Source organism: Hakea prostrata, chromosome 3 (genome assembly GCF_041222555.1).
Source record: "Hakea prostrata isolate BN-2017 chromosome 3, UWA_Hpros_2, whole genome shotgun sequence".
Taxonomy (NCBI): Eukaryota; Viridiplantae; Streptophyta; class Magnoliopsida; order Proteales; family Proteaceae; genus Hakea; species Hakea prostrata.
In genome coordinates this window covers 45,496,970-45,514,603 of record NC_142602.1, presented here as the reverse complement: position 1 = coordinate 45,514,603, position 17,634 = coordinate 45,496,970, and the positions used below count along the sequence as shown (strand labels likewise).

The window sequence follows — 17,634 nt, the reverse complement described above, 5'->3', positions numbered from 1 at the left end:
TGTCATCGTCCCTCCCAATGCCCCTATCTTCTTTTGGCTAAAAGCCGATCTACAATAAGTTGTGTGGTGTCAACCATGAATCCTAGTTATAAAGAAAATTTCATTCTGATGCAATCTTGGGTTTGATAGCCCCTAATGGGGTTCCTTATAAGCCCGCTAAAGCAGTAAGAACCCAAAAATGAGGAACCTATGGAAAAGCTATAAGAGTGGTTAACATTTGTGGTCTCTCTTGAAGAAATGACAGAGTTAGGAGTCATCTTCTTCCTTGTACCAAATGAAACATGTAGTGGGTTGGTTTTATTCAAGTTGAGAAATCTCACTATTAAGGCATCAGATATGCCTAATATCTTAGGTGGGACTTGATCACAAACCTCTAATTACTAGGAAAAAAAAAACACTTGCAACAAAGATCTGCAACAGAGATATGTTAGATTTTCCTTTATTTGAATAAATAAATTAAGATTTTAACTTCTCATAATTCTAATGTGGCCCAAACATTGTTGGTAAGTAAAATTTACTTCAAGGTTACCTGGAGGTGTTTGATGGGAACACCGTTTTCACAGGGCTCATTTGAACTTGTGTATTGTAAAGAAAGACCTTACCATAGTTTTTTCTGAGAACTTTGGTCACGGTTTCATTAGCAAGAAAAATTCTTTGTCTCTCCATCATTTGGTTGCTAAGGAAAAACTGGAAGAATTGGATTTCTTCGACATTAAAGAGGATGGCCTTCTCGGAGAGGAACTTGCAAACAACTTCTAGAAACAAGTTTCTATGGCTGGAGTAAGTATCTTATCCTGTCTTTTGCATGATTGAACAAAAACATTATAGTTTGAGTTTGGAGTTCAATATTAAGTAGATTGAATACTTTGTTGTAGTTCTTATATTTGGCATCAAAGCCAAGTTTTCCCTCTACTTGGAATTATTTTTGAAAATTTGTGCATGATGTGAAATCCAGCCCAAACCCTAGTCCAGAAATTAAATTGTTTGTAGGTCCGAAGACCCGAAGTGAAGGTAGAAGACAATTGTGGGCCATCTCAGTGGAAACCATGGTGTTTGACTCAGAACCCATGGTGATTGATGATGGAATTCCCTATATGGAAACCTTACCTAACTTGGAGAAGAAGTTGCAACTTGTCGAGGAAGAGCTTGTATAATGGACTTGAACCCTAGTTTGACACATTTTGGAAGGTCCCTCAATGCTGGGTACTCTTGGTTGAGTTGGGAAAAGCCCCTTTGGAATTTTGGTTTTTGGAGTTGTAAAACCTGATTTTTGGCCTCACTGGGAGTGTTGGTCAATCAGCTTTGGTCGCTCCAAGCGACCAAGCCTGACTGACCAAAGGTGCCAGGGACTGTTTTGTCAATCTTTGAGTTTTTAGGTTATTGAAGCTCTATATATTATAACTTCATGTTAAACTGCCCCATAATGTTCTAAAGCCTCTAGAGAACATGGGAAGCATCTCTTAGCACTCTCATTGGAGCTTTGGAAGATCCTCAACCAATCACCAAAGTTCTTCGACGAATCTTCTTCCTCAAGGTTGGTAATTACTTATACTCACTCATTGATCTACTCTCTCATTGATTTCTTCTTGCCTCTATGATTAAGATGAAGGTATTATGTCATTACCATGACCTCTCCTTCAAGCTCTGTAGTTTAGAGTGAATCTCCATTCACTCTATTACTTCTATGATTTACACAGTTTGATTTAAGAGAGAGATCTTGTGTGATCTTCATGGATTTGTAGTCATTCTAAGTTTTTGATTTCTAATCCATGCTAGATTCATTCCTACGATGGTTTTTGACTATATGATCTACTGTTCTTTCTTTCCTAAAGTGAATTTCTCATTCTCTCTAGTCTTTTAGTAGAATCTGCAGATTGATTTCGATAGAAGCCTAGTTTATGATTAAATTAGAATTCTATTCCATTGACCATTGTTGATGCTTAGACTATGCTAGATAATCTTAATTTACTATTTTAGAATTTTCCTTGAGATTTCAGAGTGTTTTGAATCCCAGAAGATGAGTTTCGGATAAAAAACTAGAGGTTTTGTCCATACAGAATTGCCTTGGTCGGTCTAAGCGACCAAGCATGACCAACTAAAGTAGTTAGTGACAGCAAAGTTGCACTGTTTTGATTCGTTTCATCTCCAATCTTGGAGAGTTTGTTCCTAATGCCTAACCTATGTTTGTTTAGGGTTTCTTTGGTAAACTTTGGATCTATTCTCTGACTTTTCTCTGTAGTTTTACGAAGTTAACTAAGGTTGGGATAGTCATTTACAAATAACCTAAATTACATGTTTGCTCATATTGGAATTGAATTGCATGATCATACTACTGTTTTAGGACTTGTTTATAATTATATTACTACTGTAACTACAGTAGGACATTGCTCATGTGATTCACTTATCTATAGTGAATATGAATGATTGGTTATTACTCATATGAATGGTTTATGATGAGCACATTTATGTGTGAAATCTTAGGGCATAAAGCATGCATTTTATACACTTAGAGTGGAGTTACCTTGGGTTTTATGTTGTTTTTGCAAATTTTAGGACTTTTCAAGATTTAAGCAAATATTTGGAGTTTTGGGCTTGAATCATGTTATTTTACACGTCAAGAAGTTCATTCAAATTCTCAAATGCGAAAATGGGCCTGATCTGGAGCATGATGGGCTAGAGATGTGTGATTATGGGCCAACTCCGAAATATTGAAGAGATAAAGAAGGCAAATGTGATCTACGGCTGAGATTTTAAATCAAATCTACAGAGATATTATTGAGAGAGTCCAAATGGAAAAGAGTCCTTGCATACCTCAATATCTTATTTCCTATCTTGGATTTAATTAAAGAAAGAAAAAGAGGAAAAAGAATTATATTCAGAAAGAAAAAGAGGAAAAATCCCGTTTTTGAATGCCTCTGTACAGTTTCGATCAAACCCTTAATCAAACGGTCATCCGATGTCTGATCGTGCTGATTTTTGGAGGAGAGCTTCACGACTACTTAAACCTCAAATCCAACGGTGGAATTATGCATCTGATCTCTCTAAGTCAGCGCGATTACTACGTTAAAACCCTAATTGGCTGAGTCAGATAGAAACCCTGAGTTTTATTCAAATTCAGCCGTGCTTCATATCTCATGTAAACTCTATAAAAGGAGATCATATTCCATCAAAGGAGAGGATGTTCTAGAGCTTAGTAGAAGCATTCTTTCTTCTCTCTTCAGTTTATTTATGTTTTCTCTAGTTTTCTTTGCTTGCATTAGTGAGATTTAAATTTCTAGATTCAATGTTTAGGTTTAATTTTTTTATGTAATGCAATTCAAGTTCAAGTGTCAAGTTCAAGTTTCAAGTTTTTAGATTTGTTTTTCTCTGGGTCTAGCAATTGCAGATTTAGATCATTCTAGATCTAGATCTGGTTGTTAGGGTTGGTTGAGATTCGAATCATTTGTTCAATTCGCAAGTAAGTAATTTTTTTTATTAATCTTCTCTCCTCCCTCCATTCCCGCTTCTATCTACCCCTCCATATTCTTAATTTAGAATTTACTTTCAGCATTATTTATTGTTCTCCCTTCCCCTAGATCCTTGATCAGAGATGCCTACAGTCGTGCCTCTCTTTGGTTAAGGTTTCATTTTCCTTTTATTGCTTTGTTTATTGCTTTGTTATTTACTTTATGTTATTTATTTTCTGCCTATTCATTCATAATCTCGGACCACTTAACCGGAGCAAGCCTACAGTCGTGCCTCTGCTTCTGATGACGGGTGGTGTTGCATCTGCATTTTAGCTATGAACTAAATTTTACTGACTGCTTTAACATACTAACTAGTTTTACTTTTTTTTTTTCCTTTTTTTTTAATGTTCGCATTTTTTTCTTGTCTTTTATTTATGCATTGATTGTGTTTAATTTATTTTTCGTTTCAATTCAATTGCATTAGACGTATAGATTAGGATCGTTTAGTTTAGTTAATTAGTTAACCAAAAAAAAAAAAAAAAAAAATTGAATCATTCCACTCTCACATTACTATTAAGAAGTTGAATTATAAGTGGCATATCTCCTTGAGATCGACCCGTTAGCTACACGATACCGTGCGCTTGCAGTTGCTTTTAAATTTCAAAAACAAGTTTTTGGCGCCGTTGCCGGGGAGGTATTAGTCCACTTTGTTTTTCAAATTCTTAGGTAAATCGAAGTGATTTAAAAATAAAAAAATAAATTCAAAGATATTACTCTTAACTTGAGTAGAAACAAAAACGTATAGTAGTCCCCACTCTACTGCAGAATGCCCAGGATTCGATTGTAGGTGGCTCCGAAGATTATACAGATTCCCTTGCTGTCAAACCTATAAGCGCTCAGCTATACGGCAACCTTACAGCTTTGGAATCATTGTTTCAATCTTTGTGGTGAAATTCATTACTTTCCCTTTGTTTTTGTTATTTTCTTTTCTTTTAGTTTTAGTACTTTATTTATTTTTTTATTTAAAAAAAAATCTCATTCTTTCATAAGAGCCATTAATTGCATTAAGTGGTTAGTGCATGTGTGTCTGGACTCGTGATTCTACAAATAGAATTGTCCGAGTGTCTAACTTGACCATGGAAGGTCTACCTCCACCACCTCCACCTAAGAGTCTTAGGGATAGATTTTATCCAACCCGATCTGCACAACCTTCCTGTATACGTTTACCTGAAGTGAGGGGTAATAATTTTGAGCTCAAATCTCATTATCTGTCTATGTTACCCCAATTTCATGGGTTATCTGATCAAGATGCATATTTGTTTCTTAGGGAGTTTGAGGAGGTTTGTGTCCTTATGAAGGTACAACAACTCACTGATGATGCCGTAAGACTACGGTTCATTACATTTGCATTAAAGGATCAAGCTAAAAAGTGGCTTTATAGCTTACCTAGGGATAGCATTATCACATGGGAACAATTTACTATCCTCTTCTTGAAAAAATTCTTTCCTTTCTCTATGACGAATAAAATAAGAAATGATATTCTTCAATTTCGTCAAAAACCCAGTGAGTCCTTTGCTAAGGTAATGGAGAGGTTCCAAAGCCTTCTCCAAGAATGCCCTCACCATGGTATAGAATTATGGCATTTATGCCAAATAATTTATGAGGGTATCGATTACCAAACAAAGCAACTTTTGGAATCAATGTGCCCCACAGGATTTACATCATTCACTGATGATTCCGAAGCTTGGAATTTTCTTTTAGACCTAGCAGATAGAACTAGAGAATGGGAGTCAACCCAAGAGTTTGAAAGGACTAGTAGGGGATATTTTGTTGATAGCCAGGTTCATAAGGAAGTACAAATAGATAACATTTTGAAAAAGTTAGAGACTTTGGTAGTTAAAGCTGCACCACCAAGTCAAGCACATTTTATTGACAAATCTATTGCTATGTGTGCATGGTGTCAGTCTCTTACACATGTAATTGAGGAATGCCCTAGCTATTCTGGAGGCCAACATAAAAATGTCAGTGCGATGTTTCCAAACCCGTACAGTAACACGTACAATCCTGGGTGGAAGAATCATCCTAACTTTTCATGGTCTCAAGGGCAAAACCAAAATGGATTAAACAATTATTCCACACAAAATCAATTTGGTGCCCCTCAAAAGCAAAATGCCCAATTTTCTCATTATCCAAATGTCCAGTTCCCTCAAGCCCCAAATTTCCAGAATGCCAATTTAACTAGACCTATCAATCCACCTATTGTGTCTCATACGCCTCACATTGCACAAAATCAATCATCACCTGGTTTCAACAGAGGTAACAATCCAGAGTTTTCTCGTCTCTCTTCCTTAGAGAAGAATATGGAAGTACTTTCCAGCACCTTCATGACTTCTATGCATAATATGGAAAAACAAATTTCCACTCTTGCAAGTGCTTTATCTGAGCGAGAAAAAGGTAAAATGCCTAGCCAACTTGAGTTAAATCCTAGGATTCAGATTCAACAAAGACCACAAAATCAAGTCAACCAAGTTGAATCCTCCCATTCTTCTTTAGCTTCAATTAATTCTGTGTCTGCATTGAGAAGTGGGAAAAGGTATTTAACAGGTGAGTCACATATTAATGTAAAGAGCGAGATTAGTGACCACTGTGATGAGGAGAATGTTCAAGTATCTCCTAATGAGGGTTTGTCTGAGAAACCCATAGAAGTTGAGGATGAGCCAGTTGCTTTAGCAGTACCTAAGTTTGGTGAACGACTATCAGAAACTATGAGAAAAGAGCAAATTTCAAATGAGAGTCCTTATGTTCCTAAGGCCCCTTATCCTAGTCGTCTAGTTAATAAGAAGAAGACTGCAACTATGGAGAAAATTTTTGATGTCTTCAAAAAGATAGAAGTGAATATCCCTCTTTTGGATGCTATATCCCAGATCCCCGCCTATGCAAAAGTGTTGAAAGATTTATGCACTCATAAAAGAATCACTAGCATTCCTAAAAAGGCGTTCTTGGCATGTAACATTAGTTCCATAATTACTCAACCTATAGCAGCCAAGTATAAGGATCTAGGGAGTCCCACCATAGCTTGTGTCATAGGCAATACACACATTGAACATGCTTTACTTGATCTTGGTGCAAGTGTGAATCTTTTGCCTTACCATGTTTATAAGCAACTAGGATTGGGAGAATTGAAAGCAACTAGAACTACTCTTCAGTTGGCAGATAGGTCAGTTAAGATTCCTAAAGGGATGGTTGAAGATGTTTTACTGAAAGTGGGAGAATTTATTTTTCCAGTTGATTTCATTGTGCTAGATACTAAACCTTTTTCAATCAAGGATGAAATCCTAATAATTTTAGGAAGACCATTTTTGGCTACTAGTAATGCATTAATCAATTTTCGAAATGGCCTCTTACGATTATCTTTTGGAAATCAAACTGTAGAGTTTAATATGTTCAGGATAGGGAAACAACCACAAATAGAAGAAGAGATCAATATGCTTGAGGAATCTTTTGATTTTCTTAATGATGTGATTACCAACTTTGAGATTGATTTTGATTCTAAATTTCAAGAATGTATGGATATGTTGGATGATGATAGTGAAACTTTCTTTTCCGAAGTCTTAAATTTTCACACACCTTTGGAGCCTATTAATCCTCTATCCATCTCCATCTCCATTCCCAAGCCCTCAATAATTGAACCCCTCAAGCTAGAATTGAAAGAGTTGCCTTCTAATTTAAAGTATGCTTTCCTGAGACAAGATAATCATCTTCCTGTTATTGTTGTCTTTGATTTAACATCTGACAAAGCAGAAGAGTTGATCACACTGTTGAATGATAATAGAGAAGCATTGGGTTGGTTTGTCACTCATATCAAAGGTCTAAGCTCTTCCATGGAACAACATCATATTCATCTTATGAAAGATGCAAAACCTTCTAGAGAACCTCAACGTATGATGAGAATTTTTTTTAACATTGTGAATGTTTTTCTTGAGATCTTTAGAGATGATTTTTCGATTCACGGTTTTTCTTATTTGGAGTGCCTTCCCCATCATACATTGATATTGATGATAAGACTAAAGCTTCCCATGATAAGCACATCTTGACTGAAAGGTATACCCCTCATTTGTCTTCTTTGTTTAGCATACATGCATTGAGGACATTGCATTACTTAAGTGTGGGGGGGGGGGGGGTATAGCTGCGTTGTAGATTTTAACTTTGACTTTTGGTTATTATACATATTCTTTCAATTGCTATGATGTGTGAAATGAGAGTGATTTTGGTACCCATCATGAACACATAAAAACCTTGTTGAGAGGAAGGTAACTTGTATATATGTTGAGATGAGACTTTCCTTAGAAAAATAAAAAGCCCTTAACTTAAGGCGTCGAACCATCTATGAGTTTTGTGGGTCCTTGTTTCTTTGGCTAGAAGTTGAGATCAATTTTGTGTATAGCACGACAAAAGAAGAAGAAGAAGAAAAAAAAAAAAAAAGAGTAGAAAGTAAAAGTTGAATTCCTTGGAACTAGACAGGGCACTCCGACTCAGGAATCGAGGTGACTTGATCGAAACTCTTAGGAAGGAGATTATTGAAAAGAACTCTTGCATCATTGTCTATGTGGGCATATGCAAAGCAAAGCTACAAAGTAACTTGGGTTTCTGGTGTCTGCTCCACCATGTCATTCAAGCCAACCGTAGTGGAGTAATGTAGAGTTCACTACTCAAAAAAAAAAAAAAAAAAAATAAATACAAGTGTCATCAATGCCTTGGTAAAATTGTTTGGTCAAAAATACTTTTTCAAAACCTTAGTCCTTGGTCCCCTTACTTTATGAGTGGTTTTGCTTAAAGGAGAGGTGTACTTGAAAGATATAAGGTGAGTCCTTGATTGAGATATATGCTAAGTCTCAAGAATCAATATGGGGTAATAAAGTTCAAGTGTGGGGGATCTTAAATCAATGGTGAGAAAAATTGTCATAGCTATTGCTCTTGTATGAGTACTTACCAATTGTTAGAGTTGGAATTTGCAATGTTTTATTTTGAGCTAAAAATTTGAATTTTGGATGTACATTCACTGCAAACATCCACGAGACAAAACTCGTCCTCCAGGGGTAACCTAGTGGTTTAAAGGCCTGTTGCACATGTTAAGTGTAACCGTGATTCCTACGAAAGTGAGTTAGGATTTATTTTGTTGCACTAGTTTCTTACCTGCATTTGTATTTTTCTTTAATTTTTGCTTGAGGACAAGCTTAGTCTAAGTGTGGGGGAATCTGATGAGCACATTTATGTGTGAAATCTTAGGGCATAAAGCATGCATTTTATACACTTAGAGTGGAGTTACCTTGGGTTTTATGTTATTTTTGCAGATTTTAGGACTTTTCAAGATTGAAGCAAATATTTAGAGTTTTGGGCTTGAATCATGTTATTTTACACGTCAAGAAGTTCATTCAAATTCTCAAATGCGAAAATGGGCCTGATCTGGAGCATGATGGGCTAGAGATGTGTGATTATGGGCCAACTCCGAAATATTGAAGAGATAAAGAAGGCAAATGTGATCTACGGCTGAGATTTTAAATCAAATCTACAGAGATATTATTGAGAGAGTCCAAATGGAAAAGAGTCCTTGCATACCTCAATATCTTATTTCCTATCTTGGATTTAATTAAAGAAAGAAAAAGAGGAAAAAGAATTATATTCAGGAAAGAAAGAAAAAGAGGAAAAATCCCGTTTTTGAATGCCTCTGTACAGTTTCGATCAAACTCTTAATCAAACGGTCATCCGATGTCTGATCGTGCTGATTTTTGGAGGAGAGCTTCACGACTACTTAAACCTCAAATCCAACGGTGGAATTATGCATCTGATCTCTCTAAGTCAGTACGATTACTACGTCAAAACCCTAATTGGCTGAGTCAGATAGAAACCCTGAGTTTTATTCAAATTCAGCCGTGCTTCATATCTCATTTAACTCTATAAAAGGAGATCATATTCCATCAAAGGAGAGGATGTTCTAGAGCTTAGTAGAAGCATTCTTTCTTCTCTCTTCAGTTTATTTATGTTTTCTCTAGTTTTCTTTGCTTGCATTAGTGAGATTTAAATTTCTAGATTCAATGTTTAGGTTTAATTTTTTTATGTAATGCAATTCAAGTTCAAGTGTCAAGTTCAAGTTTCAAGTTTTTAGATTTGTTTTTCTCTGGGTCTAGCAATTGCAGATTTAGATCATTCTAGATCTAGATCTAGTTGTTAGGGTTGGTTGAGATTCGAATCATTTGTTCAATTCGCAAGTAAGTAATGTTTTTTATTAATCTTCTCTCCTCCCTCCATTCCCGCTTCTATCTACCTCTCCATATTCTTAATTTAGGATTTACTTTCAGCATTATTTATTGTTCTCCCTTCCCTTGGATCCTTGATCAGAGATGCCTACAGTCGTGCCTCTCTTTGGTTAAGGTTTCCTTTTCCTTTTATTGCTTTGTTTATTGCTTTGTTATTTACTTTATGTTATTTATTTTCTGCCTATTCATTCATAATCTCGGACCACATAACCGAAGCAAGCCTACAGTCGTGCCTCTGCTTCTGGTGACGGGTGGTGTTGCATCTGCATTTTAGCAATGAACTAAATTTTACTGACTGCTTTAATATACTAATTGGTTTTACTTTTTTTTTCCTTTTTATTTTTATTGTTCGCATTTTTTTTCCTGTCTTTTATTTATGCATTGATTGTGTTTAATTTATTTTTCGTTTCAATTCAATTGCATTAGACGTATAGATTAGGATCGTTTAGTTTAGTTAATTAGTTAAAAAAAAAAAAATTGAATCATTCCACTCTCGCATTACTATTAAGAAGTTGAATTATAAGTGGCATATCTCCTTGAGATCGACCCGTTAGCTACACGACACCGTGCGCCTGCGGTTACTTTTAAATTTCAAAAACAGTTTACTAGTATGATTATGAATGATTGAATTGAGATGTGAATGCCTAAAAGTTGTAACTGGGGAATGGGGAATGTCCTTTTGACATTTCTGTCTTTGGTCACCAGTGGAGGTGATATGGGACGCTTTCCTATGGTGCCCCTTGACGCTTTCCCTGATTACTGGTTGACATACATAGGGCATGTCTAGCAGAGTTTGGCTAGGATTGCCCTGTTATATTAGACCCTATTGGAGGGGAATTGAGACCGAGTGACCCATGGCAGCAATGGGGATTTGTGGGAGCTCAAGACCAGTAACCAACCCATGAGAGGACATGAATCACATTGTGAGGGGCCATTCATTGGTAGGGTTGCATTTAGTAGACTTAGGTTGATGGGCACTCAAACTGGTAACCAACCCGTGAGAGGACATGAGAGCTTCCCGTCTATTATTTGTGGATGACCAATAGGGTTAAGAGTCTGTAGTCCGAGTTGGTAGGTGCTATAGGATACGGAGACTCTACTGGGAAGGATACCGGAAAGGATCCCGAGAGGCGAGGAATGGAAGTATCTAACCCTAAGTTGATATAACTAAGTAGATGACTTACATTGGGCTAAGATTAACCCTGACATGCACCAATACTTAGACCAATGGTGGTGAGCAATAGTGTTGACCTAAACCCCATCCATGGAATGTCTGAGAGGGATGCAAGACCCAATTACCACAGGAGAACCCAAGATAGACAGTTGAGCGAGAGTGGTTTGAGACCTACCTAGAGAAGTATGGTGCTATGACTTAAAGCATATCTACCACTAGAGACCAACATACATAGAGTTGGAAGCATACTTGCATATTTGTCTCATATCATATTGTATCTTATATGTTCTGCTATCATATTATATGAGTTGTTTGTGGAATGAACTGCCTTGCTATGTTCTTTGTGTAAAATCCAGCCCAAACCTAGCTAGGACACCCTATCTGTTTTGGGTAAAGAAAGGTTAGTTTAATGTTACACCTTGAAGTTAGACCTAGATTTCAGTGTTCTATCTCCTTCTTCTCTCTTTTCTTCTTCTTACTGTTCTATCTTGATGTTTTGATTGTGGAGAAGGTGTTACACTATTGTAACTTCCTATTCTCTAATCTCCTTATGTCTTAGAGTGAACCCCCAATCACTCTATGCATTCCTTGAAACCACATGGTGAATCTCCTCAATTCTTCACTGATTTTGATTGAATTTTGGACAGCATGACCATTCTACTATAGCTTCTTTTCTAATTAATGTTTATCATGTTTGATCTTAGCCTTTACTGTTGTTCTAATGTATTTCATCTATTCGAATCAATTCCCTTTTCTTTCTAGCCATTTAGCCTTCTATGTTGACCATTGATATAAGCATTCTAGTAAGTTTCTATTTTTGATTCCTCTCATTCTAGGATTAGTATTCTTTTGATTTTCTATTTATTTATTCTTGCCTTTGATATGTTCTTGATATTCCATTAGAGTGAAGCCTTGTTCTCTCTAATTCTTCCCTTGAACCCATGGTGAGTTTGCTATGTGAACCATGTTGTTTCCAATTTAGAAATTCATGTTCCCAATTTATAAAGTACTGATTTTTGGACCATGGATGATGTCCAATTCATGCTAGATAGTCTTAGTATGTTTGTGTGAAGTTCCCTTTCGAATTTCGGAACAATTGAACTTCAAACGAAGAAGTTATGACCAAAACAGTGCATTTCTGTACCTTGTTGTCTCCATTGGTCGACTGATTGGTCGATTGGGGCTAGTAGACCAATCAACTGACCAATAAGATCTTTTTTGCAGATTTAGGTCTTTTCTTGCTCTATTTAAGTCTAATCTCGGGATTACTTCATCTCCTCTGCCTCCTAAGCCTCTGGAACGAGTCAGAGCTCCATTCCAATCAATTTCCTTGCATCCTTGGTTGATTTCTCGCAAGAACTCAAGTAATCTTCTTCCTCTTGCATCAAAGGTATGTCTACACTCTCTTCTTCTTCTCCATCTCTGATTTTCTTTCCTTTTTGGGCTGAGACAGTAGAGAAGATGCTGCATTCTCTGTTGCAAGCATCCCTCTACTCGTCTCTCATGATTTCCTAAGAATTAATGGCTAATGCTGTCACACCCCACCCGCCAGGCCCGGTTAACCGCCCGACAACCCGCGGATGTGAACCGTCACAGGATCCATGGTTTTAGTCTATCAATAATAATAAATACAAATACAGATAATCAAGAGCAAGAAAAGTGCAATAATTAATAAACAGGTTACAGGAGTCCAAATACTCCAATAAATATCCAAGAAATAATCAAAGGAAAGAATCAAGAATCAAATGTAATATCGAGTTCAGCGGAAGCAAAAAGAATAACTAAATAATCTTCATCTTCAGGAGGCTTCATGCTCTGCAAGTTCATGTATCACTGTCTGTGCCACATCAGCTTCAAACGAGAAGGCTCTTTTATACGAATCATCTCCAACTTTCGATGTTGTGCAACCATCTGTACAGTTTATATAATACATACAATGAAAGGAATGAGTTCCAACGAACTCAGGAAGGAACAAGCAATTCTCATATGTATGTCAACACAATCCACGAATGCACATATGAAATGATATGGATGATATGCAGAAATATGAATGCTACTAAGATCTAACTATGTAAGTCTCTAATGGCTGACATTGTCACGCCCTCCCAGCCGGTACCCTATCTGGCATACCCGAGAGTGTGATCCACAGCCCGAAGATCAGGTATCGAGTGATCAACCTCCCACATAAACAATAACATAATCATGAACAATCATAACATGAGTGCGGAAGATAAATCATAGATCCAATAATGAAAGAATGAATCATAAACGAATCGGAATAATAGACATAATCAGAGTATCAAACAGATAAGTAAAGTGAAGCAAAAATCCCACTTTACATCCAGCGGAAAAGTAGCTCTAAAGAATAAACTAGATAAAAGCTAATCCCAGTAGCAAGTACATTGGGTAACTAAATTATTCTCCACTTTGTAGACGACATCCTTGTAGGTGTAGATCTCATAAATAGCACAAGGACGCTTCCACTCAATGGTCGGACTAAGCATCGTACGGAGCATAACCACCCGTGGGATCTTCAGAGTAATTGTGGTAACCGCAATCACCTTCCTGGAGATATGTCTCTTCGCCTTGCGCTTCCTCATAGGAACCGTCATAGTACTCAGTACCTGCAGGATAGTCTAACAACATTGTACAATAAAGGAATGAGTTTCAAAGAAACTCAGTAAGGCAGTTAAAATCCATAATAACACAAATGGCAGGATTCCAGAACAATCATAAATGCAATATGATATGAGACAAACAATGAATGAATGAATCTAACTCTATGTATGCTGGTCTCTATTGGCAGACATGCTTTAAGTCGTAGCACCGTACTTCTTTAGGAAAGTCCACTCACATCCTCAACCATTTAAGATATCTTGGATTCTCTCACGGATCATTTCACCGGTCTTGAGCAGCCGATTGGTAATGGGTCCTTCATCCCTCGGGACAAACCTTGGCGGGGGTTAAGTCAACACACTCTCTCACAACCATTTGGTATAAGGAATCGGCGCATGTCGGGGGTAAAACCTAGCCAAATGCAAGTCTTCTACTTGGTTACATCAAGTCGGATCCAGATACTTCCATTCCTCGTCCCCGACGATCCTTTCCGGTATCCTTCACACTAGAGTCCTCATAGTCCCTGACTACGGACTCACCAACCCTATTGATCATCCACATATGGTAAACGGGAAGCTCTCACGTCCTCTCACGGGTTGGTTACCGGTCTTAAGCGCCCGTGAGCCCAAGTCTAACCATATGCAACCCTACCAATAAATGGCCCCCACAATGTGATTCCTGTCCTCTCACGGGTTGGTTACCGGTCTTGAGCGCCCATGAATCCCCATTGCTACCACGGGTCGTTCGGTCTCAATACCCCTCCGATTAGGGTCGACATAACAGGACATCCTAGCCAAACACTACTAGACAATCCTATATATGTCATCCAACAGTTTAGGAAGGTGTCCAGAGGGCATCTCCGGAAACATCCCATAATATTCCCGTAGTAGTCCAAGGACAGAAGTGTCAAAAGGACACCTCTCCTTTCCAAACCATACGTAAGCATACACATGCATCAATTCATATCATCACATATATGGTAACTCCATATATGGAAAGAAATCAGTAATTACAATCACTTGTATAACATTGGTAAGTAAATCATACATGAATCAATTCAATATGAATAAGTAATGCTACTGTAATCAAAGTTATGCAACAGTAGTATATCATTGTAAGAATCTAATTTAGGAAACATATTAATGATATTCAAATATAGAAACTAGATTCATGCTATCTATGTAATTAAGGAAATAACCATCCTTACCTTTTATAACTCGCAAAGGAATCCTAAGAAATCAAGTAAGATCTTGGCAAACTTGAGAAGAAGGTCCTAAACAAGTATATACAACATATTAGGAAAGATCCCTAGCAGAATATATATCAAAATATCCGAAACAGACCAATTCTGGAGTTGCTGTACTCATTGGTCGAGTGGATTGGTCGAGTGGTCCAGTCGACCAATCAGTCGACCAATGCAGAACGAGCTTATAAAATCGGAGTTTTAAGATATGAAATCCGAATTTGGTGGTTCAAAAGGGTACTAATCAAGGGGTAGACTATATCAGTAGTATTCTAACATAAAGGGGACCTCAAAACACTAATCAAATCAAGGTATCAAGATCCAAATTAGGAAACAAAAAGTTACCATAAATAAATCAAACATGGATCTTGATGAATTTTGAAATAGAAAACAAGGACAAGAACTATAGGAGGATGGATCATTGCTTTCGGTAATGAAAACATGAAAACATACATAGGTCTTCATGGAATAAGGCTTAGAAGCATAAATCTAAATAAGGAAATAAAACCTACCATATATGTAACTATCATGCATCATGAAGAACACATAGTAAGGTAGAAGAGAACAACTAGAATTCTATGGATTATGGATCATGGAAAGAAAACACAACCATTAACCACTAACATGATCAATGAAAGAAGATCCAAAGAGATCAGAATTCAGATTAGAAGATTAACAGAGATTAAATCATGGTTTGATCATGAATCCTTCAAAAGCTTGCAATGATCATGGTTAAGATCATTGTTCTAGCCTTAAATCCTTAGGATGATCATGAGAACATGTTCAGAGATGTTTGCAACCGAGAATGCAGCATCTCTTCTACTGTCTCAACTCAAAAAGGAAAGAAAAACAAAGATGGAGGAGAAGAAGAGAGAGTAGACATACCTTTTGATGCAAAAAGAAGAGTTCCGACGAAGATCCGCCAAGAAAACTCCAAGGATGCAAGAGAGATGACTTGCAGAGGTCTTTGGTTCGTTCCAGAGGGTTTGGAGGCAGCAAATACGAAGTGGACTCGAGGTTAGACTTAAATAGAGCAAGAATCAACCTAATTGCCAAAGACAACACCCATTGGTCGAGTGGATTGGTCGATTGGCCCGATCGACCAATCGGTCGACCAATGCCGACAAACAAGGCCAAAACAGGGAATTGAAGGTCCAGATCAAATCCAATCCTAAAGGGGTTTTGCACACAAGTCAAGTGACTTACCTAGTAGGTAGAAATGCCTTCAAACCAAGATAGAGAGCACTCCAAGTCCATCAACTAATTAGATCTTCATCAGGATTCTGTTTCCATAAATAGAACCTCATCATCAACCTTCATGGATTCAAAGCCAGACACCAAGTCCTCTACTGGGATGGCCCAAAGCTGACTTCTTACTTTACTTCGGGTCATCGGACCTACAAATAACAAGGTTTCCGGGTCAAGGTTAGGGCTGGGTTTCACAGACATGCTTTAAGATATACACCAGCCCTCCTTTGGGTAAGTCTCATCACTCTGATCCGGCAAGGACTGGTTACCTCGTAGGGATCCCGGGCAAAGGGGTAAGTCCACACCGGCTCTCAAACCATGGCTAGGGGTTAAGTCAACACTCTCTCACCATGACCATTGGCAATGAGTACTGGCGCATGTCGGGGTTTCTAATCCAATGCAAGTCATAATGGTAACATACTATATGAAGTCCAGATACTTCCCCTATGGCACCAACCAACTCGGTTCAGTATCCTTCGCAACCTAGGAGTGTGAATCCTCACGGACTGGCTACCTCTGTTGGACTCCACTCCTTAATCCTATGGTCATCCACATATTATTGGGGCGGATGCTCTCATGACTCCTCGCGACACCCGGTCCGCTCCTTAGACGTCCATGAGCCCAACCCTAACATATGCAACCCTACCATTACATGACCAATAGTGGACCACTGAGTCTCCACACGGACTGGTTACCGCTGTTGGATGAAACATAGTCACGTCACCATTGTCACGGGTCACCCGGCTTCAATTCCCCTGCCGAAAGGGTAATAGCATGTGGGGTACCTAGCCATGCAATTCTAGACTCCCTAAGTATGTCATCAAGTAATCATGATAGTGCTGGAGACATCAGCAGGCATGTGTCCCATTCCACAACCTTCTGATATCCCAAGCCAAGATATCCCAATGGAATACCCCTTCCATCACAATCACACTACATCACTCTTTATCATATCATGAACAATTGTGCAATATCATAAAAGATGAAGTGTCACATCCTCCCGGCGGGGCCCCAACCGGGCGGGCGGGGGGGGGGGGCCCCACAACAAAAAGGAAGAGGAAGGAAGGAACACAACCAAAACAAAAAAAAAAAAAAAAAAAAAAAAAAAAAAAAAAAAAAAAAAAAAAAAAAAAAAAAAAAAAAAAGAAAGGGGGGCGGGGAGGATCATAAAAAATACGAGCGAATAACAAGATACCAAATCAAAAGACAACTGGAGAGTATAGCGGAAATATACCCTACAAACACATGCGGAAGGTAGATCGAAATCTAAATAAAGCTCTAAGCTAATACAAGTAAAGTAAAAGATAAGTCTAGAAGAAACAAAGGAAATCTAATCCACATCTTCAGTCAGCTCTTCTTGTTCTTCAGTCTTCATCTTCTTCACCTTGAGCTCCTCATACGGGCCGTCAAAGAAATACAAACACGAGAGAAGGCTAACAACAGATTGCACAAAAAAAGGAATGAGTTTGAAAGAAACTCGGTAGGCAAGTTAATCCATAACAACATAAATAACATGGAAGCAAACCATAACAAGATGCAATGCAATATGAAACAAGTAATGTATATATGCATCTAAACTCTATGTATGCTGGT

General features: G+C 37.8%; 1 non-coding gene across 1 annotated transcript; it reads right to left on the bottom strand.

Moving 5' to 3' along the window:
• Nucleotides 1–4,969: 4,969 nt before the first annotated feature.
• Nucleotides 4,970–5,076, bottom strand: LOC149022346 (small nucleolar RNA R71). Its single transcript, XR_016172665.1, has one exon. It is a non-coding gene; the product is annotated as a small nucleolar RNA R71 (small nucleolar RNA).
• Between the last annotated feature and the right edge of the window lie 12,558 nt (nt 5,077–17,634).